Here is a 25,015-nt window from a genome sequence, read left to right as displayed (position 1 = left end):
ATTTTGTATTTTGCTGGTCTAAAGAAGTCTGGACATCTCAACAGCTAAATTTAGTTCAAAGTGAAAATTTTGTGGACGACTATTTTACATATACAAGGGCTGTTTCAGCAGCATTAACACTGTGAAGTAGTACATAATTACATGTTGAAATTTAGTCTGTCTTGCCTGTCAGTCAGTCCACCACTTCAACGAAGAATGAAATATCTCCACAACTACAGGATGGATTGCTATGAAACTTTGTACACACATTCCTGATCCCCAGACGATGAATTCTACTGACTTTGCTTATTCTCCCCGGCCTTTCCTGTAGCGCCACTGGGAAGTTAACATTTGTGGTTCAGAGAGATATATCTGGACAACTATTGAATAGATTGTTGCAAAATTTGCTACAGGTAGTCAAGTTCAGTTCGAGAGAATAAATTCAACTTTCAAATTCAACACCTTTAGTGATCCCATGACTTTTCCTCTATCACTACCACCAGGTCAAAGTTTTCATTCTTTCAGTGAAATATCTCATCATCTACTTGGATTGGCACCAACTATATTCATGGTTCACAGACAATGAAAAGTTATCTTCACCCTTTAAGACCTGTGATTTTTACTCAGAAATACAATTAGTCAGTAGCATATTTTTGCAAAGTTGCAGTAGTTTGGATATTTTCAGTCACTGGAAACATTGAGTCAGCCAGGTCACGTGGAATAGATTATTATGTGCACGTAGAATACAAACAACATTAATGTTTTGGCATCTAGGCTCTGACTATGTTGCTGGGTGGAGGTGGGGCTTTTGAAATGCAATATGAGCAGGAGCTGCAGCAGCGTAGCTTTCAGGTGAGCAGTGTAGCAGCAGGTATGCAGCGAAAGAATGAGCAGAGCACAGATGACTTGAGTGCACCGCCATGAATAAAAAGTTGCGTTGGATTTATGGAACAGTGAGAGAAGTAAGTGTAGATGCAGACCTGAGTTAGACTGCCTGAACTAGATAGCAGGCTTTGCTACATTTATGTCACTTAGTTAATAGTTACGGGCTTAAGGTGTGGTTATGCACAAAGATAAACAAACACAAACATTTTAACTTTTCTTCATTCTAAATATATCACAAAGGCTCTGCTATAGGAACTGCAGGCTTAACTTACTTAAGATTCATGACTGTAAAAGTGTAGTGAAATATTTTTGCGTCAGTGACCCCAGCAACTCTTTTCTTCTACTTTCTACTTGTCCCAACCTAATTCATGTACTTACAAGTCCTGCAATTTCTCTTTCACTGTATCTCTCTCATACATATGTAAACATAAAAAAAGAAAGATATTGTGAAGATACATTTGACATCCAAGGAAAGGAACAACTAAATAGCTCTCCACCTCAGGCTGAAGTAGTGTAGATACTAATGGTGCATAGTGGCTGAAAGGATTGAAAGTCACTTCTGTGACACAATAGAGTCTCTGTGCTACAGTAGAGTGCAACACATTACTGAGAGAAAACCTTACATTATGGTTCGACTGCAAAAGCTCACACTATTCACTTGCAACAACAGGTTCCTTTTTCACTCTCTGTCGCAACAGCACGCTGAAAGGAAGTGCTGACCCTCAATAACATTAAATAACTTGAAAGAGACATATTGAGAGTTAATCCCACAATTTAGAGGCCAGATCTGCCACCAGATCTCTAATCGCTCATGCAGTATACAACAGTAATGGCTGAAGCACAGATCATTACATAGTCATTACATACAGGTATAGCCCCCGTGCAAAAGTCAACATTTTCAGTTGTTGCGCCAATCGGACTCTAAATGTTCAGTAGAACCGTTCACAATTCATTCAGAGCATGCCCTTTCTTTAATTGGTAAACACTTGGGTGCTGAAGTAGATCCGAACTCTGTTTAAAAGAATATCGCTGATCCCAGCTGAGCGACGTGATGTGACGTGTGATCTATCCGCTCTATGCCAGAAAGGAAGTTTGACACCGTCTCCCCCCACACTTCAAAAACACATCAATCAAGTCAGTCAAAAATGTCAGAGACCTTCTACTTGTCATTGCGGGCTACTTTGCGGTGATTGATGATATGATGGTCGTCTCCCTTCATCCCTACCCTCCAAATCCCGTCACTAACCCATGCATCAATTTGCACACCATGTGAAAAATAACAAATGATAACGATTTGAAAAATGATTCACAATATCCTCTAGCAATTTAGATAAACAATTCCCTTTTACTAAAAGGAGGGAGCAAAACAGAGACAGACGGCGACAGAGAGGGAGAGAGGGAGATGTGCCAGCATTGCCTTCTATATTGACATTTATGGCTTAGAGGCTGTGAGAAAATGTGCATAAGGGTGTCTGTGCGTACGTCTGTGTGTGTGTGTGTGTGTGCGTGTGTGTGTGTCTTGAGAACAGAGGATGCTTTGAATATTTGATGCATGTTGAAGGCTACAGTGGCCTCTATAGGCAGTGTATGTATACAAAGACCCATTAAGACCCATTAAGCTGCGTTCTCAAGGGGAAGGTGTGATAGGGAGAGATTCAGGCTGCCAACGTTGTCCTAACACATATCTGTCCGTACCGACTCAAACTGGCTTCAATATAAATACCCTCGAGGATTTTTCCGTCTTTCCCTTCCTTGTCCCCTCTTATTTGTCTTTCACAGACTCTCTCTTCTTCCATCCACCACTTTCTAAAATGTTTTCATGCATTTCCATCATCTTATTGCTCTCTTCTTCTTATCTCCTACTAACATGATTTGTCTGTTTCACTCAATATCCACATGTATCCTCTTTAGCATTCTGTTTTACATGCTGCTATCCCCTCCCTCCCTTGCTCAGAACTGTCAAATGGCTTCATGAAATGAGCTGGAGAGATGATGAGAGAGATTGCCATCCTAATAGTGTGACATGAAGCATTGTACCAGGCCACTTTGATAAATGAGTTTAACCGAACACTTGCTCTGTGGTGAACCATGCTAATTAGGCACAGCAACCCAAACAAAGATGTCTCCTGCTAATTGAGGTGAGGTCAGAGGGATTGAGGGGAGTGTGGACATGCCTGTGACTGTGTCAGAGAAAGAAAGCTCCAACTCATCTGTCTGTGGGCTGCTTGTATGTGTGTGTGTTTGCATGTTTGCCCACTGGGAGTTGACCTGATATCCCCTTCGGGGAGCTGGTAATGGCGGTCTTTCCCTTTGAGTATTTGCTTTGTGGCTGAAGACAGAAGGTTAGTGGATGACCTTGTTTCCCAAGTGCAATGAGACTTGTCCCCTCCACTGTAGCACAGTTACTATCCCACTTTTGCCATTATAATTCTAGCGGGGATCTGTGTGAGGCCAGTGTGAAAATTGAAAAAGCAAGGGCAAACCACTCACTTCATACTCAAATTACATAAGCCACTTGCATATCGATTCCATCTATGCATTTAAATGGATCTGTGGAGGGACACTGGGCTCTATACTGCCCAGTTCAGTCTCTTAAATAAACATTATTGATATGTTTAGAGCGACTAGAAATGACCTCTGCTGTTTAGCCTCTCATCATTGATATTATTGGCGTGTTTACAATAACTGAATGGCTGTGCATCTGTCATTCTTCGGATATCCATATGTTCTTGATTGATCGCAAATAGTAAGAGAAATGCCTTTGGACAGCAATATGCTCACAGGTCATTAGGGACATTAGAGGAAGTAGTAGAAGGAGGGCTTCAGGACTAAGGAAGGGAGGGGTAGAGGGATTCAAGAAAGAGGTGTTTACTGTAAATGTATATCATTACAGACCATATATATCCAACTAAAGTGCAAGAAATGTGCTCACATGCATTTAAAATAATAACCTCCTACCTTAAGTCAGAGAAAAAGCTGGGATTTCACTTTTAAAGCCTAGACAAATGTCTGATTTGACTATCTTCACTTTGAAAACATGATGACTCACTGATGACTCACATTAGCACCTGGCCACTACACTGTATGTTGTTCTGTTGCCATATTATTAGCTCATATTGGCTTCTGACAAATAGTGTATATTTGTACAAATTAAAGTACATAGTATAAGTTTTAGATGGCTGGACTTATGTATTTTACCCTTATTTTCAATCATCTGCCCTCACTATGCATGTAGGTGTGCAGCTATGCAGCAAACTAAACACATTTAAAGGTAAACGACAAGGTGGAGGCCTTCATAGTGTTTATGTGTAGCAATTATGAAATTGTGAAAATAGTACTGAACAAGAAATGCAGCGATAGTGTTCATAAAGCCAAAATCACTCCCTATTTACAATATAGTGCACTATATTTACCGTCCACCATTTTTTTTTGTGTCCAAATTCTATATTGTGCATCTAAAAGATTTGTAATATCTGTGGCATGTACACTACTTTCTGCTAACAATGCAATTATAGATGTGAAAATTACCATTGTACGACTGTGCAGTTGTCAGTAATGACGCAAAATGATGATGGATTGGTTAATGTCCAAAATGTCAATGTAGTGCTCACTATTGAGTGTCTATTATATAAGGAGTAGTGAGGTATGAATGATGGAGTGATATAGCCTTGGTACAATATTATTTACAACTAAAACTCCAATTTTAATGTTCAAAATTTACTGTCATATTTACTGTTATTGTAAATTTTAACAGGAGCAGATGACAGTCTTGCAAGTCCTTTGGGAGACATAACCTATTGTCATCATTGTTTGTTGTTTGAGCTCTCAAACAAACCTGATTCTTGGTCACAAAGTCACTTTTAGTTTTTGTGTTCAAAACGGGGATATCAGCATTGTTATAAAAAAAAAAACCATTGAATACCAATATGGGTGTCAAAGATCCCATATCAGTCAGAGTCAAATGCACATACCATGTTTATCGGTAATACCAGCAATCTATTTATGAGTGTGGTGGGCATGTAGCTAGACTGCCAGTGTACGCACAGGGAGGCCAAATTGCACCCGTCAGGTAATACAAAGTAAGACAAAGTTTCTCATTATAGTGGCTATCAATTTCAATAGCAGCAGCGTGTGTGATATTTACATACTGGCATCACAGGATCCAACACCCTACCATCATTATGAATATGAGGTCAGGGGAGGCATGCTGACAGCAGCTCAGACACATTTTTGACAAGTATCTCCCTAAATGGTCTATTTCACAGAACCTTGAGCAAAGTGTTGTCTTGGTAACTCAAGGTGCACTTTCTCATTTGTCAGACGGGAATGGGGGTGTAGGTTTAGATGGGGGGAGAAACTAAGGTCCATTAAAGCCCCACTGGGAGGGCTCATACATATTTAAGTGGGTTAGATTAAAGGTTGGTCGGCTGGGAGTAGCGTGTGCCAACCAAGACTGAACCTTCTTCTGTGACATGTCATTAACCCTTTAATTGACTAATGGGTGGTGAGGTTGCAGATATGAGCTAATGTAGCCATTTCTCAATGCAAATGTTGGCAGTGTGTGCACACTATTCTTCAGCAATGGGCTGTGGAATTGATGGGCACTGACAAATGGACTCTAGGTGAAAAGGTCAAAATGTGACTCTTGGATCTCTGAGCATTTTTGTTTTGTCTGCTATTGCAGATAAACACAGATCATCTAAACACTTACAGGGTACAATTGCTGAATAAATTATGTTTCATTTCCTCTTAGAAGAGTTATGCTTGCTGTTTTACAGTCTATTAATTATTAATATAGCTTGTATCATGACAGGTCTCCGAAATGCAAAAGTAGCCATAATCTGATTTATCAGCAGTTTAATAATCTGTAGTATAGGGACGCACCAATATTAACCTTACTATGCAGATCCTGTATCAGCTACACAGGACTGATTCACATTAGAAATATAGATTTGGCATCAATATCATTATAAAATTCATTGTTTCTGCCATCAGTCACATTCATTCAGTTACACACACACACACAGTTATACAGATTTTAATATACAGATTTTTAAACTTGGTATCGATGCATCCCTGTTATACTTGTCAGACCAGTAGATTTGAGTCTTTTCAACTTTAGTCAGACTTCACAAAAATGAGGATTTGACTTTACTACAGTGAGACTCTCTCTAAAGGCTTGACCCGAACTGACACTTAAGAGCAAAAGAAAAAACATTTAAGTCTGAAATTTAGACCCTAAAGATTTGGGACAATAAAAAACTTTCGCAACTACCTTGCAAACTGAAATCTTATGACTGTGACTTGGACAAGTACTGGAGGCTGAACTTTTGAGGTTTGCTTTGACAAGACTTCAGACCTGATTTGATCTTGTCCTGATTGACTTAGACTTGCCTCAAGAGACTAAATAACAGCACTTTATCCTGCTGGTCTTTTTCCCTCTGCTTGCTTCCACCTCTCTGTGCACTCCCATTGCTGTGATGATTTTGTTTTTTTTGCCATAAAAGTTATTCTAATCTCAGCCAGTTTCCCCCAAGTTTTCCCACAGCAATGATCCTCAGAACAGCCCAGTCTGAGACCAAGGGGGAGGCGGAGGAAAATATCAAACAGGCTATAATACACACATTCTTGTTGTGAGCAGGACACAGCACACAGAGTAGGAGTACAGACATTTCTTCACCTGTCATGACTGTCAAAACGTCTGTATTTGTGACTGGCTGGTTGGCTTCTGTGTCTCTGCACATCTGTAAAGACAACCAGCCAGTTGTCTTTCTATATGCCAAAGTAAATTATATGGCTTTGTGTTTGTGTGTGGGAGAATGAGTAAGAGAGGGTGAGATTGGCCTGCCTGTGTGCATGAGCATCCAAGTACAATATCTCTCAAATCTCCTCCTAATCTTGTTATAATTGCCTGGTGAGCCTCTCTGCTATCCTCCACCTTAATGATTCATCTTCCACCTGACCTTGCTATTTCACATTCACCTCCACAACAACAGAAAATTTCACAGTTCATAAAGTAGACACAAAAGTTCAGTCAGACACCAGATAAAACCTTGTACGTCCTCCCTTTGGAGTAATTGAGATTGTGTAAGCCTTAGCAAGAGGAAAAGAACAACACTGTTCGCATTTTTTAGAATGTAGGGAACACAAGGGTCCACTCAAAATTAAGCAATAAAAATATTAAGGGTAAACTTGTTACAACCACAGGAACAAAGTATCTAGAGTTATTAATAAATGGGCTATGAACTCAAATACAGCTGAAACCATCGGTCAATTAATTAGTAATCGACAGAAAATTAGCAACATTTTTGATTGATTAATTGTTAAAGACAATGCTTTTCTTGTCTTATATTTAAAAAGTTGCACTAAAAATCTCAGAGATTTATGCTTTATTACTGTTCTCTGATTCTTCAGCTAATGATTCTCTGAAGCTGTTGTGGGAGCGTGATCTGGGGTAACATTTAGTTCTGAAGATTGGATCAAGATTTGCTATGGGATCTTTCCGAAATGTACTTCAATTTCTATACATGAGCAAAATTTTACATTTTCCCATAGGATCTATTATATACCCCCGCAACAGCTCAAACCTCTGCTATGAATGTAAAACACATAAAGGTACATCTATCCAACTGTTTTGGTCATGTGATCACATCTAGAAATTTTAGAATGAGGTTCATTCTGTGATTCAAGATGTTACTGGTAAACAGTTTACACTGTCTTCCTCGTTTTATCTGTTAAATCTTATTTCGGAAAATCTTTGACACAGACAATAAATCTCTCTGAACAATTCTTTTATATCTAGCTAAAAAATGTATTTTCTGCAGTGGTCTGCCCCACATGTCCCTATGGTAGACATGTGGATATCACAGATATCAGCTCTTCTCCCACTCAAGAAACTGACCCATGATCTCAATCATAAATTGAAAATATAACAACTTCTGGAGACTCTGGAAACTCTGCATTCTTTCCTACAAAGACTCTGATTTGCTTGCTCATCCCTGGAAGGCAATGGCTGATTGCGTCATCTGTATGTGCCATTTAATTTTTTATTTCCTATCATATTCCTGTACTATTTATGTATATATAAATATATATATATATATTTTTTTTTTTTTAATTTTTATATATTGCAGTGTCTGTTGTTGGTTTGGGGTGGCATTTTTCTGTTTGTATGTCTTACTGTTGTTGTAGTTTTTGATGTGAAGTGATGTGAATGTGTTTGTTAATTTAAAAATCAATAAATATAAAAATAGAATGTGTTAAAAAAAGCATTGCACTGATTTGATACACCGGATCGGCACTGGCATTGACACCAACCTGATTAAATGGATCCGATATTGGCCATGGTGCGACCAATCCAGGTTGTTTGTCAGAGTCGTTATAAAATCTGGTGCTTTCATTTCATTTCATTCAGTCACAGTTTGCTGCAAACTCAGTTTGTAGCACCACAACAATCCCTGGCCCTATTCCAATGGCAGTGAGGTATTTAGGGAAAAAAGAGCAATACTGTGGTCGTATTGGGAGGGGAAAGTTGGATCTTTGGGTTTGCTCAGAGGAAACAAGCAATTTCATGATGTTTGAAGTGTGTTTTTTTTACCTTCCTCGAAACACACCCACTGTGTGTTTCTAGTTACTACTTCTTAATTTTTGCAATATGCACAGATGCCTCTGTATTAATGAAATATTGGTGGAGGCAACTTATTTAGAAAGTTCAAAAAAAATATACACAAATCCAGGAAAAAACTCACTTGCATCAACAACAGCAGTTTGATCAGTGTGATGGCAATTTGAGAGACCGGCCAAATTTGGGAAAGACTCAACCTCAATGACCCATGGGGACCAGCCTCAGAAATGATTGATTGATTTTATTTATGGATTAAACAGACACATTAAAAAAAACAAAAATCCAAAGGATAGCATGTTAAAGTGAAAACACATATTTCCAACATGGTCCCAAGATGGTAAAAGACAAAGAAAACAGAAAGAAACACAAAGACATTCAACATAAAAATTAAACAATACAATCCTGAGATCCAAAAACACATCACCACAATTTAAGAAATAAAAAATAACTTCCATATCAGAAAACAAGGACAGTTAAAGTAACAGTGTTACTGCAGATTTCATTATTAATCTAATAACCTGTTCCATAAAAAATTGCATTAAATAAATACAGAATAATATTATTTTGCAGTTTGTTCCTAAGATTAGATGTTAAACCACTGTACCAAGCAGAACACGCATAATCGAAATGACTCTGTATCAATGATGACACGAGAAGTTTCTTAACAGAAAAGTCGAGAGGCCTTGTTCTGCGAAACAGGAGCTTGAGTTTGCTGGCACACTTGATAATATTTTAGCAGCAATAAATTCACAGGAGAGTGACTGTTCCAATATTATTCTTGAATATGAGACACTTGTCTAAGATACAATTTCAGCTCCATTACAAGAGACTTTCAACGTATTTGTTCTTGACAGCTTCTTCTTAGTTCCGAACAGGACTGACTCGGTTTTACCCAAATCTATTGAAAGCTTATCTGTGAGCCACTCTCTTACACTTTCTAATTCATTACTAATAGTGTTTTCAATCTCACTGACATCATTCCCAGATACCAGAATCATCAACAAGACAACAACAAGAGCTTGCATTTCACAGCCAATGGCATATCATTTGTAACCATAAGAAATAAAAGAGGCCCTAGAATAGTATCTTGCAGCACTCCATATGTAATATCCTGAGATTTTGATATATCCCCTTCAACACTACAGACTTGAGTTCTTCCTGTAAGGCAATAAGTGAACCATTTAACAGCAGTATGTCTAAAACCCATGCACTGTAGCTTTGACAACAGTACAGTATCATTCACTGTATCAAAGGCTTTTTGCAAATTGAGCAAGATCGTGCCAACACACTTTCCTTCATCAAAGTTTTGTCTAACAAAGTCAAACAGATGAATAAGACAGGTTTCAGTAAAGTATGCAGCTCTGAAGCCAGACTGAGGCTCATACAACAAATTTTGTCTGACTAAATGCTCCTCAACCAGCTCAAACACATTCAAAAACCTTAGACATGGTTGTTAAATTTGATACTGGCCTGTATTCCCAAAATTTGATTTACTTTTCTTGTTTAAAAGGGGAACAACCCTGGCCCTTTTCAGTTCACATGGGAATTTACCCTCACTTATAGATAAATTTACTATATGAGTAATTACACTAGCACTATCCCTCAGAAATCTGGCTAGAAAAAGATCCAAGCCAGTTGTTTTGATTGTGGATAATGCAGATAGACACGTCCTTACCCTTTCCACTGAAACAGGACTTATCTCAAATACATCAGGAACATTTTTGTCTTTGTAAAAATAACTCACAAATGATAGGCCATATCTCCCTGAACCACAAGGTAATTTATCAACCAAACTAACAGCAATGGTTTAAAAAAAAAATTATATTAACTAGCAACTTCCATTTATAAAAGCACAACTTATTCTCAATGACTAGTCCAATATTGCCAGATTTTGTTTTGGACTTTCCTGTGGAGCCCATTTCTTTAAGTATTTTCCATATTTTTTTCAGCTGGTGTGAATTTTCAGCAATAGCATCCACATAAAACTGGGACTTTAAGATCTCTGTTTTATATCTGGTTTGATTTCTATAGTTAGTATATATTATATTATTGTATCATAATCAGTAGGCAATTTTGATTTCCTAAAATATAAATCTCATTGTCTAATAAAATCTAAAATCTCTGTGTTAATCCAATTTGGACTTCTTTGTTTAATTCTAGTCTCTTTCATTGGAGCAACAGCATCAAGTGCAGCTATAAAATGCTCTTTAAAAAGAGTCCAAGCCTTATCAACATCCTTGTTACCCAAAACCCAATCACTCTCAGAAAGCCTATGTTTAAACTACTCATTTGAGTAATGTTTTGTACATCTGAACCTAAGAGAGCGGTGATTTCCAGTATTTATCTGTGATTTCGATATCTTAGGAGTGCAAAAAATTACTTTATGATCGCTTAAGGTAATATCAAGGAACTCATCTCAGCCAGGACCAGCAACCCGACTCGTCCTGCTCCAGAGCAGTGACCTCAACCACTGACTTTATCAGCCAATGACAAAATTCCAGCCCATTCAACAACATAGGAAAACGTTCCCCTAGATTTCTGAAAAGAATACGATGCAAAAAGGTTTTCATTCATTTTGGTTAAAAAAATTAAGAATTGTTTTTATCCTTTCATTGCTGTAATCTAAATTGCTGATTCATCCGTAATTTGGTAATCTTCTCCTCACAATTTCATTTCATTCATTTTACACAGTCATGACTTCCATTTTTTTGCTTACATCCCATGTGCTCATTATATTGTGTTATAGTGTGTACATATATGGTATTCCTCACTTAAAATGGTGTTTAACCTCAGACTATCTAAATTCAGATTCACTGTCTTTACTTACTGTAGTTTATTTCCAGCAACTCATCCTGCCACTAACTTGTGTTTTCATACAACTTAATACACACAATATTGGAAAACATTTCTTAGAAAAAAGTAAAGCCAGGCAGACTTGGCGTAAATTTTTAAATCAGATTTACCACAATCTTTTCACCATCTGTGTGAATGTTTCTGTGTGTATGCACGTTTTTGCAACTGTAAAATTGAATGAGAACGTTTAGGGACAGGAGTCTGAGATGAAGGGAGATAATTTGGTGAGGAGGTGCTTAGAAACTACTTTTGTTGCCATGGTGATAGACATCAAATGTAAACACTGACCAATCCAATCTTCTTATAGAAGGGAGAGGGTCGGGAAAGGTAGAGAGATAGACAGAAGTCAATCATACAACCAGCCAGAAAGAATTAGACCAACTCAGGCAGACAGCCAGACAAACACATGCAAATTCAGAAGAGAAACAGAAACACACACACAACCTTTCCCATGGCCAGGTAGAGACTCTGTGCTTGGGGACAGTGTTGTTCCAGAGAGATTATGAGGTACATGGGTGGCATAGATCCCATCACGGCCTTAGGCATGCAGGCTAAAGTCAGTCAAGTCACTAACACCTATGCAATGCCCAGGGGAGCACAGACAGAATTACATTCGCCACATTCAATCTCTGAGCAGGGCCTCGAGATGCATGTGTTTCGTGGAAATAATGTAGAAATGGGAAAACAATGAAATTGAGGAGATTATGCTCTCTCTAGCCTCATCTAAATTCTGTTCCCACTGGACCAATACAGGCATTTTCAGAGATGCTACCTTTAAGTGGTAACCTTGTTTCTGGGTACCAAAGAACATTCCTAATTCAAATCCCTCCGGGATAGAGCCCACTCAATTCAGTAAAATGGAATATTGTGAAATACCATTGTACTTTATATTAATGATATTGAACATGCTGTACACACACTTCCAAACATCTGAAAACCAAACATGGAAGCCTTTGGGGCATAGAGGCTTTAAGCCCTTCTACAAACAAAAGAGGAATCAGCTCATTTTAAAAGGGTTGGTTCACTCTTAATATCCTCAACTTTTTTTTATCTTTTATCTGAAGTTCCATCTGTTCATCAGGACAATTTCACTGTTCTCGTAAGTTTATATCAATAGAGGGTAGACTAAATAAGAGAAACACCTCTTAATTTAACAATACAGTTCAACAGCAGTGCACGACAAACACAACACCACCTCAGAAATTACCTTAAAGTTAAATCAACAACTAAAACAGTTTCAACAAAAACTCAACATTATAAGCTTAATGAGGGTAGGATTTACTGCAAGGCTGTTGTATTAGACTGCATTAGTGACAGCTGGGTGTAACTAATAAACTGACAACTGAGTGTACATTTTGTTCTTGACTGGCTTGCTTCCTTCAGCCTGAACACGTCTTTACAAAATAGATTTCAGCGAAACTGTTCATGGGCCACAGTCATAACTGGGTCTTGATTTCTAGAGATAGACGTGTACATTTTACTAAACATAGTAATATCTTTTTGGCCCTTTGAGCACCATAAACCAAATCTAACTGAGCTCTGTTGTATTGGGGTAAGGCAAATAGACCTCTCCAAACTTCTGTCAATCATACAAAAACTGTCTGCACTCCAGGTAAGAGGAAAAATAAGTATATATAAATTTTGGGTGACTTAAGGCTAAATTAAGCCAAAGATAGCCTTGTGTGTCATTGCCCATGGACATGCCCAGCCAATCTTTCACTGCTGTATCCCATCTATAAGCAGTCTGCCTCTGGCACTATTCAGAAACTAACCAGATGGCAGGACAGCAACGCTGGTGGTGTGACTGCTTTACTCAAGAAAATTACAACATGACTGCACAGCTGTTTTACACATATTGTGCAAAGCTTTTCGTCCATGCTCACAGTTATATTGTATTGTCATGAATATAGCATATTTTACTTAATCAAATTAATAAATCTTCCATGTTTCTCGAAGGGCTGTTAAGTATGAACATTTTATGTCCAGTTTTGTGCCTGTGTTTGTGTGTGTGGTAATGAAAGGTGGACCATATCACCATGTGTTCCCTCCATCTGTCACCTGGTGAATCACCGAGTCCAGGGGCGGTGATCCAGCCCCCCAATATGTAGAATTGCAGGAAAGAGTGAGGAGGAGTGGGGCCAACATCCGTATCACTCTAATGGACATGGGGCCCAGATCTGGGTTGGTGTGTGTCTGTATTTCTTCATGTATGGATGAATGAATGTATACATTCATAACCGCCAACCCTGTTATTGTCATTGGGTCTCCCAGAATAGGCCGTGACCTCCAGAGTTTTGCTGACAGACAGATGGACAGAGCGACACAGGCAGCAAGGCAGACCCTTTTCCTCAACCCGCAGCAGAGGTCATTAACTGGGACTGTGATCCTTTTCAGTGGTCATTACATAGAAGCCAACGGGTCAGTGACTTTGGGGACGGATGGAGGGACACTGAGGGAGTCTGAGGAATGGAGGGCAGCAGACATATTGTCAGAGTCTGTAATTACAGGGCAGTGTCCATTCAATCATGCAATCGGTTGCTTGTGTGTGTGTGTGTGTGTGTGTGTGTGTGTGTGTGTGTGTGTGTGTGTGTGTGTGTGTGTGTGCATGCGTGCGTATGTGAACATACGTGGCTACATGTGCAATTCTGTGTATGTTAGTGGATTTGTGCCCCGATTACTGTGTCATATAGCGGCTCACAACAATTACAGTAAATGCTGTTTGCTACAAGTGATAGAACAAACTGTGACTATATATAGGTACATTTATTCAAGTACTGTATGTTAAGTGCAACTTTGAAGTATTTGTACTTTGAGAGTTTACATTTGATGTTACTTCATTACATTAAAGAGGAAAACTAATGACAGTTACTCCTGATTTTACACGACAAAACCTGTAATAAGCTTAGACAATGATGCTTTCCTACACAGTAAATTAGCAAAAAAAATATATAACAGATTAAATAAGTTCAGTATATTTACAAATATACACTTCCTGAAGTAAAATTTTGTATGCAGGGCTTGTACTTGAGTATTTTTACATTGTGGTATTGCTACTTTCATTTAAGGATATGAATACTTTATCCACCACTGCTGGCTACTTAACATTCATGGCAATTTCCATCGTGACTAATCCTATATTATAAAACTGGGGAGCCTGAAGTCTGGCTCATACCAAGCAGCACGCCGACAGCTGCCTGAGTTTCCATCTGTTCATCAGATCCTTTCCTCAATTGTGTTGGTGGTGCTCAGAATTTGATTGCAACCTCTTACTGTGCTGGTTTTTTACGTGTTTATTCCAGCTGTTCAAATCTGATAGGCAGCTGGCCTTTTACGGTACGTGTTTATGTAAGGTGTGTCTGTGCATGCATGTGTTGGTGTGAATGTGTGTGCTATCAGTCGTGTTTGTGGGTGTGTGTATATGACGCAGTGAAAAGACGGCAGACACAGAGTGAGAAGAGCATTTGTCGTTACTGACAGAATCAGAAACAACAAGCCGAGCAGTGGAACACACAGCTGATTGAGCTGAAGATGGCAATTAGGAAATGTGCTGTTTAATAGCTCAACAATGCCATCACTCCTCAGATACTTTGCTCAAATTCTTTTAAAATCACATATTCAGGACAGAGCAGTGTATCGGTTAACAACAAACACGAAAGGGCCGTGGCTCTGCTGATAGTGAAAATTAAGCTCCTGCAAGAGCTGCGAAGATGAGCTCAGGGAAAAAGAAAATCATCATGACAAGAATTCTGAGGCACACTCACAGTGTTGAAATGCAGAAGCTGACTAATAGCATTACATGGTTTGTCTCCAACAGACAAACAAGGAGAACTTTGACAGCTTATGAAAAACAAACTTACCTCATGAGATGCAGTCTTGTAAACAAGCTTTGTATGCCAGATTTGTCTAACTGAGAATATGCCACTTAACTCTTGGTGCAGGTGTGAATTGTAGTCTTCATACAATGAGCAGAAAAGTGACATGCAGTGTTGTCGCTACAGTGGCTCAAGCCGCTGCTCTTTTGCTTTCTTGAGCTAAAGTCACCTTCTAGGCTGATCAAATTACAGTTATTATAATTAATTTATAGTTATTTTTATAAAAGTACTAGTATATTGTTGTCCCTGCTGCTGACAGCTAAGAAAGTCTGCATTTTTTGGTCTAGAACATGATGTAGGTGATTTAATCAGCAGTTATGATTGGTCTCCATGTATGCCTGAAACTATATTGCTGTATGATGATTTTGTTCTTCATTGGGTCTCATAATTCAGTTAATTAGCATAAAGCACACTGCATGGAGGCTATACTTGTGTTTGGTTCTGAGGTCAGTGGTCATTTGCAACAGTTTTTGTTGAAACCTTGTAATGTGTATTAAGATTTGGGGACATTTTCAGTGCTTTTATAATTTATTTAAAAATATTCTTGCCCATTCTGTTTAATCTTATTTCATCATGTTGGGTTAGACATCTTGGAGCTCATGGTTGCTGATGACTGCAATAGGGTTAGGGTGCTCTTTTTTGTGGGCTGCTACCTCTCACAATGATGTCCCTGATGCAGAACGCAGAGAGAACAGAGAATATTGCAGCTATGCCAAAATCCCCCCAACATGTCTTGTCATATGCCAAAAGTAGGTTTTATCAGGTCTTGAAATCCAATTAAAATAAATTGTGCAAGGTCAAATCAGAGTGTGTGTCCAGGGAAAAGCCAGCCATACTTCCTCACAATGAAAAGATTTCATCCAACAAAAATTTTCTACCAAAAACACTTATTTCAGCGCCATATTCTTCGATTTGTTATATGGTCCCTTGTGATCTCCCATGCCATTTCATGAAAATATATCATGTGGTTTTATAGCAGCTCCTAAAGCTGAATTAAATTTCTCTCTTATGACAGCTAGCCATATCTTCAGTCTCAAGAGAAATTTACCACATTTTGTAGCTTTCCAAGATCTTAAACATATAATTAATTCAATTTCCTTGTCAGGGTCTTTTTCTTCTCTTTAATTAATGACATATCATCTGCTCCATAAGAAGGGAAGGTTCATCTTGTGTCACGTCGTTGTCAGAATTATGACAGACACACCAATAGAGAATCACAATTAGAAAGAATCTGAACCTTATTGGATGAAATGACAAGATAACATAATTGACAAATGATTTCACTTTGCATGCATATAATTTAATTGTTTCTGAACGGCGGTTTGCTTTAGTTCCGTCTGGTCTAATGAGATATACACAAAAAGCGATTAGCATCGGTAGCTGAACAGCCTCACAGAGCTTTTTATAAATCTATTCTACACAACACATCCTCTAATTGCTCACATTACGTTGAACTGAAACTGCAGATGCCAATCATTAATGCAACACAGAGCCCACTGAGAACTCCAAAAAGCCACTCTTGACCTTGACTTTTGCTGAGTTTTTTTCTTTTCTTCTCTGTGTCCAGTGCAAATGCATTGGTGCAGCACCCACAACTTAAAAGGCATACTGTGCAGGATCTTCCTAAAAAAACCATACACTCATTCAAAAATAATCCCTCTCAATCTTCACTTATGACCTACTAGAAGTGTGTGGCAGTCTATGTATCTACAGAGATCCTGCCCTCTGCTTGTATTTTCATATTTTCTTATTATTTTGCTTGTTTCTGGGCGTCAACCTTTGGGCAGTGGGTGTGTAGCCCCCAGCCATTACCAGTGCACAGGGTGTGAGGTCAGGACTCATAGCATTGCGACCAGGTTACATTACTGTCGCCATCTCTTTCCTCTGCTCTAGGTCTGTGTCTGTCTGTTTGACTGAGGGTGGCACTGAGCTCCACACACACAGAGCAGAGAAGACACAGTAGACACTCTTCATTGACCCTCTAGCTCGCTTGATCACTGCTGCTCTCTCTCTCTCTCATGCTCTAAGCTCGCTCTGGTGTCATTGAGCCAGGAAGAAGGGGCCGATTTTTAATGCTGTGTTTACAAACAGCAACCAACAAATCCTGCATAGTATGCCTTTAATATTGTCACTCCCTCATAAATACAATCTCAAACACATTCTGTCAAGAAATAACTCTCCCTAAAAGTCAATCATGAATTGACTTTCTATGAATTTATCCAAACATTGATGTATTCATTGATTCAATCTTCTCCTGGTAAGGATGGTAATTAAAGGTTCTTAGTGGAGTGGTCTAGGGTAATCTGGGGCCAGTTAAAAGCCTTAACGCCTGGCACTGTGGGATTTAATTGGTACTGTGCCATTTATATGATTAACAACCAACCAAGGTCTGCCACCTAAAAAGCCCTCTTTACTCTTGGCAATTCATTAGTATAGAGGGTGTTCTGGACTCTAATGAAAAGAAAATGTGTTGATACAATAGCCTCGTTAATTTCCAGAGATCATATTTGCTGTGATCCTATTCGTTGATTATCAATCAATTTCATTGCTATCTGGCCTTGGGGGCATGGAGGCAATGTACTGTTTTATGGTGATGTGCATATTTGCAATTCTATTGATAGACAAAAAGAATCATTTCAGGCTGCCATTATGCACACTAAGAAATGCAGAATAGCATTTTAAAGGAAATTAAAGCAACACGGGAAAATGGAAAATGTTAATGGTTGTCTTGTAGATAAGAGTGCCATATGTCATTGTTTTTTTCCCCATGTCTTGTTGTGTAGTGTGAGAGTCTGGCAAAAGAAATATACTCATCTGACTGTACTTATTTAATAATGATGCCAGTAAAAACTGCTGGTAACAATTACTCATTTCACCTGATGAAGGTATAAGACCAAAAGGTGATTCTCTGGTTTCTTCAGCAAAAAGTTTGTTAAAAAATACTGTTTTCAGTATCTTGTGTTTTACAAAATACATTTACTGGGTTCCCAAAAATGCCTCCTTGCTCCCAGCTATAGAACAATTTGACACAACTCAACTTTGAGAAAAATATAAAAACAATATTGGTAATTTGTGGTGGTTAACAACATGCATAAATTGAATGATTCTGATTCTAACACTACAGAGTTTTGGTATCAACAAAGATACTGTGATAGACAGCAGTACATGCAGCTACACTGCACCAGTTATCACTAAGATTGTCTCATTTGTCTCCTTCCCACTATTGTGGGATATATGTTACTGCATCATGAATATTGAAGCTCAACTTAGAAATGCAGATGTTTACGACAGGATAATTGGCTTAACTTTTCAGCCTGCATGTGTTTTTTTCCAGTTACTTTTCATTCTAAAATGGCAACTTACAATTCACCTATGGCACAAACTTTTGTTAGAATAAATGCCAACGAAGTGAGTTGATTAGTGCAGAGCAGCATGAAACTGGCATGGTATCAAGTGTAGAAGGAGCTTGCTACAAGCAACAGATTCCATATCCATGCAATCACTGCAATGATTACCTCAGATGAGCACATGCTTCCCCACAGGAACACTCAGACATATTAAAAATGGTAAGAAGATATGCCAAAAAACAGAAGATCTGACTATTCTGTATGGCTGGCATTGTGGTATCTATATTTGTGGTAACTATATTTTTTAGATGAATTGTTGTGTTATGTCTAATTTAAAAAAAAACAAACAAAATTTTAAATTATTACCATATACAGTGGGGTCCAAAAGTCTGAGACCACATTGAAAATCTCTAACATTTTCACTCAAATCTGGAAATAATCAGACATATTTAGGTTTCTGCAGTATTTCTAGGTCAGCAATCAGATTTAAGCAAATTTGTGGCATTGACCAACTTAACTCCTTTGTACACAAGGTCAGATTTCCTTGAGTTGTATCTCTTCCATTGAAGCATGTGTTCAGATGACACTCAGGTGGATTTGATCCACTCAGAGGCTCATTCAATAAACTCAACTTGCAGCCAGTGTTCACTTGTTATAAATATGGCTGTGCCTCAAGTTTCAAGCAGATCATTGCTTACTAAGTAACACTGTGATCGTGGGAAACATGGCATCACAACTAAGTGAAAGTGTCACAAGTCAGATGGTTATTCTAAGCAAAGAGGGGCTTTCTCAGTGTCAAATCATGGCTAAAGTAAAGGTTTCTAAGGGGGCAGTACATGGAAGTCTAAAACGCTTGGCAGAAACTGGATCAGTTGTATCCAAAGCACAATCAGGCAGACCAAAAGTGACCATACCATCAGAAGATCAATACATAAAGTTCCCTGAGAGATAGAAAAGCAACTTCATCACAGATACTTAATTTGCTAAATAAAGAACACAAGACTCCAATCAGCAAAAATACTGTCAAAAGAAGGCTGTCTTGTAGTGGTCTCAGGAGGGGAAACAAGACCAAACACTTGGAGTAGGCATTTCATAGTGGATGACTGGAAAAAAAGTCCTATTTACTGATGAATCCAAGTTCGAGTATGTATGGCAGTAAAAGAAGGGTGTATTTAAGGAGACGAACAGGGGAGAGAATGATACCGCAGTGTATCAAACTGACAGTGAAACATGGTGGTGGAAATATTCAAGTCTGGGGTGTTTTGCCTACTCTGCAGCAAATTGACTACACCCTGAGCAAGGAGAAGTATCACTCCATTCTTCAGAGGATTGATACTGCAGCAGGATAATGACCCCAAACACACCTAAAAGCTTTGAAAAAACTACTTGAAGACAAAAGAAGACCAAGGAGTCCTGATTGTCATGGACTTTCCTCCACAGTCATCTGACCTCAACCCCACTGAATATTTATGGAGACACTTGAAGACTGACAAGCCAAGCATTCTTTGATGTCACAAAAACATTGGAACAATGTCAAATCATGCTGGGATAACATGGGTCATCAGGTTTTGCACAAACTTAAGGAGACCAGCTTGAGTGCATGCTGTCATTAAAGCAAAAAGAGGAACATAACAAATACTAAAATATTCTGAAATTCATGTACATTTTTCAAAGATTCGATTTTTCACTCAAATTGTTAAGCTGATATTATCATTTGTAATGACAAAAAACAGTATTACATTCAAAACTAATACAAAATAGATATATCTTGACTAGTGATCTAAGACTTTTAGACCCCACTGTATATAAACAGGAAAAGAAAAGAAAAGAAAATTGAAAAATTGAAAAATTCAGTCATGGTGAAACCAAGAGAACATTTGTAATATCATCCCAGAAAATATAATTTTAAAACCACAGGACAGCATTCAATCTAAATCATACCCTCTATTGATATACTGCTGCAATAATGAAAATATTATATTTGGTGAGACATTCATGGTTATGGTGGTTGGCTGACTTTGTAATTAAGGCTTAATTAACTCATCTAAATGGAGTAATGTGTCACAGTAATGATGAAAGTTGTAAAACTGCTCATCCCTGTATGTGTGTCTGTACTAGTATCCAGCAGAGATCATTATCTCAAAATGTCATCATCTCGACCTGATGTGAGGCCAGGATCTGATGTCTATGTTTTCACCAGTTCTGCTCACATACACACACACACACACACTCAAAGAAACACACACATGCATGCCACGGTTGACCACTCGTCTCCACACGAGTATACAGTACAGCATAATTACAATTCTACGGTCTTTGTGGACCTTACCTCATCCAGTGGTGAAGGGTGGGGGTTGAGTTGCTACTTATCAGCCCATCCACGTCTGCCTACTCGACCGTCTTCGCGTGTTTCGCCATTCTGCTGCAATGCAAAGCTCTGCGAGGGGAAATGAACTTCAATCAGTCACGCTTTCCTGCTGTGTCGGGGAAGAGAGTCTACACCCCTCAGTTTTGATGAACAAGGACTCGGCTGTGTGATTTTGGAATAAAGAGCCAAGTTCTTGGGCCTTGGATTGTGCCCAGCTGTTACCTTTCCATCAAAGGTGAAGATGTACATACACACACATACACATGCTGCTTATCACTTCTCATGAGGAACGGTGGCAAATTGGATTTTTTATATTATCATAAACGAGCTGATTTTTGCGGCTGTTGCACTCATAACATGTAATTTCCTCAAGCTCAATTGATATTTGTGTGTGTGGATATACAGTACATCTTTTTGAATTTGCACATTAGTGTACTGTGGGTGTGTGTGAAGCAGCATTTGTGTGTCAGCTGTAGATAATTTCATATCCTATTTCCTCCAACTATAGGTGAGGCCTAGGTGTCTAAAGAACTCCAATTACCAAGACCTTTCCTTATCTCTGTCTATTCTCAACCCACACGTGCTGTCAACAATCATCAGACCTTAATGAATTCATCCACATTATTTGCCGGGATTAATGACCTGAGACCCAGGCTCTCTCTATAAATGAGCTAGACCTAGGACAGTCCCACTTAAAAAAGCAATTACAAAGAATGTACATCCTCATTTCCTATATTACATCCTATTCTTTTTCTCTCTCTGAGCAAAGAGCATTGAAACAGGAAATAACCAATCACACGGCTGTAAGGGGGTGCCACTGCATGTGAGAAAAAGGACACGAGTCATAGTAACCAAATCATAGAGACTGTTTCACTGTTTATGATGCACCTGCGCAACATCCTTGCATACTGTTAGTGTTAAGTACTGTTTTTACAAATTTCTCTTTTTTTTGTGATACTAAATTATTTTATTGGCATTGCAAATGTTCTGCCTGAGACCAATAATGTTTTCCACTGGACATAATCATTAAGTAAATAGAATTTAACCTTTTTTAAAGTTATTTAATAAACACAAATGAAAAATAGAGTACAAAAAAGTAAGTGAACCTCTTGTTTCATCAAGGCATAATAACATTTCATATCTTAAGAGCAACACACATCAACCTCATTGCATCATTTCACATGCCCACAGTACACACAAACCTTGTCATGAGATAGAAGAAGTAATCAAGGTACAGTAGCTGGGATGTGCTGATCTATGTAGCAAATATAAAACTGCCATTGTTCTGAAAAGTTAATACATGTCTATGCAGGAGAAAAGGGACAGTGGCACACCTTGATGAGCTGAAGCGTGTCAAACCGCAGTGACACACGTCTTGTGTGTTTTGACATGCATCATACACCACTGGTGTGTGTTGCCCTTTATGCTGCTCAGTTCTCATCCTCAGGTCAAACATTTTCAACATTTTAGTTTAATGCCAACAACAACTTATAACAGATCTAAGTGGTGTCACAATTCATGTTTGAAGAGTAATATGGATTCAAATTCAGAAGACATGAGCAAGTGTCAAATGTAAGGTTAATTTATAGATGGACTTGAGTTTCAAAGAGGCGAGGCACTCTCATCGGAATCTGTCCAGCCTACAGTCTATAAGATCAACTCCAGTCCCACTATGCCTGAGAAGAATGACATATTCTGTATTAAAACTTATTTTTAAGCACAAGAATATATGCATCTAGGAATTGTACATGGTAAACATAACACCCATTTTCCCATACACACATAAAGCATTGCCTTCTTTAGAAAGTTTCTTTTGGTGCATCAAGGGCTGATAGAAAGCAAGAGGAAGTGTTGCTGATACTAAAGTGAGTGTAATGGCAGAGGGAAAAGAAAGTGTCTGAATGAGGGTACAGGAGTAATGATGGTGACCAATGATAGAGAGAGCACAGACAGAAATGAGGAGGGATAGTGATGGAAAGGGGGACAGAAAGATATAAATTAGACAAAGACGAGAAAAGAATGAGAGCAATGAGGACGTGAGGAATATGTGCAGAGACAGAAAGAGAGAATGAGAAGCAAAGGGAGGAGAAAGTGAGGGAAGGAAGATTAGCCATAGAGCTGGGAAGCAAAGAAAGAGGGAGAGGAGGAGGAGTGCTGCTCATAATGGATTGATTCTCGCATTTCTTTGAGGGCCTGTTCTTCCTGTCTCCTTCCAGATGAATGGTAATTGCCCCGCCGGCTTTAATCATGTGTTGAATTGGCAAAAAAACAGGAGGAAAGCGCTTCTACGGCGATTGAGAATCGATCGCTCTGGGAGTCGACCTATTGCTACTCTGCTCTATCCCCTAACACACAAGCACACACTCTCCAAGGCCAACACACACACTTTCTCTGAGCCTCTCACTTTCTGACACACGCATGCACACACTAACATGTGCACACCCATGTCAGAGCAAATGACAGAAGCACTAATTACAGTGATGGCTAGGTGGAAAAGAGGACAAAAATGAGGGAGAGAGGCGAGGACAGGAGAAAAATGGAGGTGGTGAGAGAGTTGAACAGTGGGGCGCAGGCTCCCATCTCGGCCTCAAAGTGTCAGCTGTGGCAGCAGACTGAGGGGAGGGATAATTGTTTCGTCAAGGGTGTGATTGCCATCACTTCCCTTATTCTCCACGAACAAAGCATGTGCACCTTTTAACATTTGTCTTATTTAACCTCATGGTTGCAGTCTGACTAGCTGATACATTGCAGCTTTTTATCCTGCTCATCAATACATATAAAGCTTGCAAGTGAGAAGACATAGATGGCATTATTTAGATCCAGTATAGTAGCTACTCCACAGAGCAGCAACACTCAAAATATCTAAAATTGCTTAGCTGTTGCACCTAGATGCACCATTTTCACCAATAGGGAACAAATGCCTAATTCTAAAAACCTACAGTTTGTAAGAAAACTGCAGAACACCATCATTGAGATTTACAGAAATAGAAAAAAATGCCATCAACCCCAACAAATTGCAATTGGTCAAAAGCTTCAAATGTAAATATTAATAAAAATGATATCACACAAAGAAACTTAACTCTAGAAAATCAGCCACAGACAACAAAACATTCAGACTTGGCCAATTCTTCTGAGCTAAAAAACATGTCAACCATCCACATACTGGTTGGGTTTTCCTGGTAGTTCAGCTTTACAGGAAACTGATAGAGTTTTGTTGCTGATTGATTTTGTTGCTTGCAGCACAAATGTGAAGCTTTCGATTCCAAGTACAATTTAAACAAAACACAGCACAATGTCAATAGGCTTTATTAGGATTGGATTTTTGCCCTCCGATACTTTGACCTTTAAAGGTCACTTCTACTGTGATAAACATTTCGCTCATATGTGCGTCTTTTATTTGTTGATTTTAGTTCCGTGTTTAATATGGTACAGCCGCATCTATTAATTAAGAAGCTGAATGACCTTAATGTCCACCCTCTTATTATTAAATGGTGCCACTTATTCTTAACCAATCATAGACAACAGGTCAGTGTTGATGGCACTCTCGCAGAACTTAGAACCTTGAGCACTGGAGCCCCCAAGGGTTGTGCCAGTTCACCTGTCCTTTTCAACAAGTTATAACCCTAACAATCACATCATCAAACTCTCAGATAATACTGCCATTTTAGCTTAATGAAAAAGGGATAGTGACCTATCTGACTACTATTCAGAGATACAAATGTTTGTGAAATGGTGTGAGGACCTTGTCTTGAATGTTAGTAAGATAGAGGAGATGGTGTCTGACCCCAGAGAAATCAGTGACCACAGGCCTGTGGTCGTCCACAACGAAACCATCTCACAAGTCTCCTCATACAAATATCTTGGTGTTTTTATTGACAAGTCTTTAACCTGGAACACCCACGTGGACAGCCTCTGTAGCAGATTACAACAACACCTGCATTTCCTATGTTGACTTAGAGTTCATGCTGTTGATCAAAAATTTATGTTAGCCTTTTATCGGGCAGTTTTAGAGAGCCTTAGCAGATATGGCAACCTCTCTGTGCAGCTTAAGTCCAAACTGGTCTGACTGATGCAGACTGCATCGTAG

General features: G+C 38.8%; 1 long non-coding RNA gene across 3 annotated transcripts in view; it reads right to left on the bottom strand.

Moving 5' to 3' along the window:
• LOC121890999 overlaps positions 1–25,015 on the bottom strand; it is a 92,767-nt gene that overhangs the window by 19,449 nt on the left and 48,303 nt on the right. For all 3 annotated transcript variants that reach the window (XR_006094004.1, XR_006094007.1, XR_006094005.1), the window contains exon 4: positions 20,890–20,997. This is a non-coding gene — a long non-coding RNA (uncharacterized LOC121890999). The remainder of the gene's footprint in view (positions 1–20,889; positions 20,998–25,015) is intronic.

The sequence above is a fragment of the Thunnus maccoyii genome, chromosome 23 (assembly GCF_910596095.1).
Source record: "Thunnus maccoyii chromosome 23, fThuMac1.1, whole genome shotgun sequence".
In the NCBI taxonomy this organism is placed as follows: domain Eukaryota; kingdom Metazoa; phylum Chordata; class Actinopteri; order Scombriformes; family Scombridae; genus Thunnus; species Thunnus maccoyii.
This window is presented reverse-complemented; position numbering and strand designations above follow the sequence as displayed.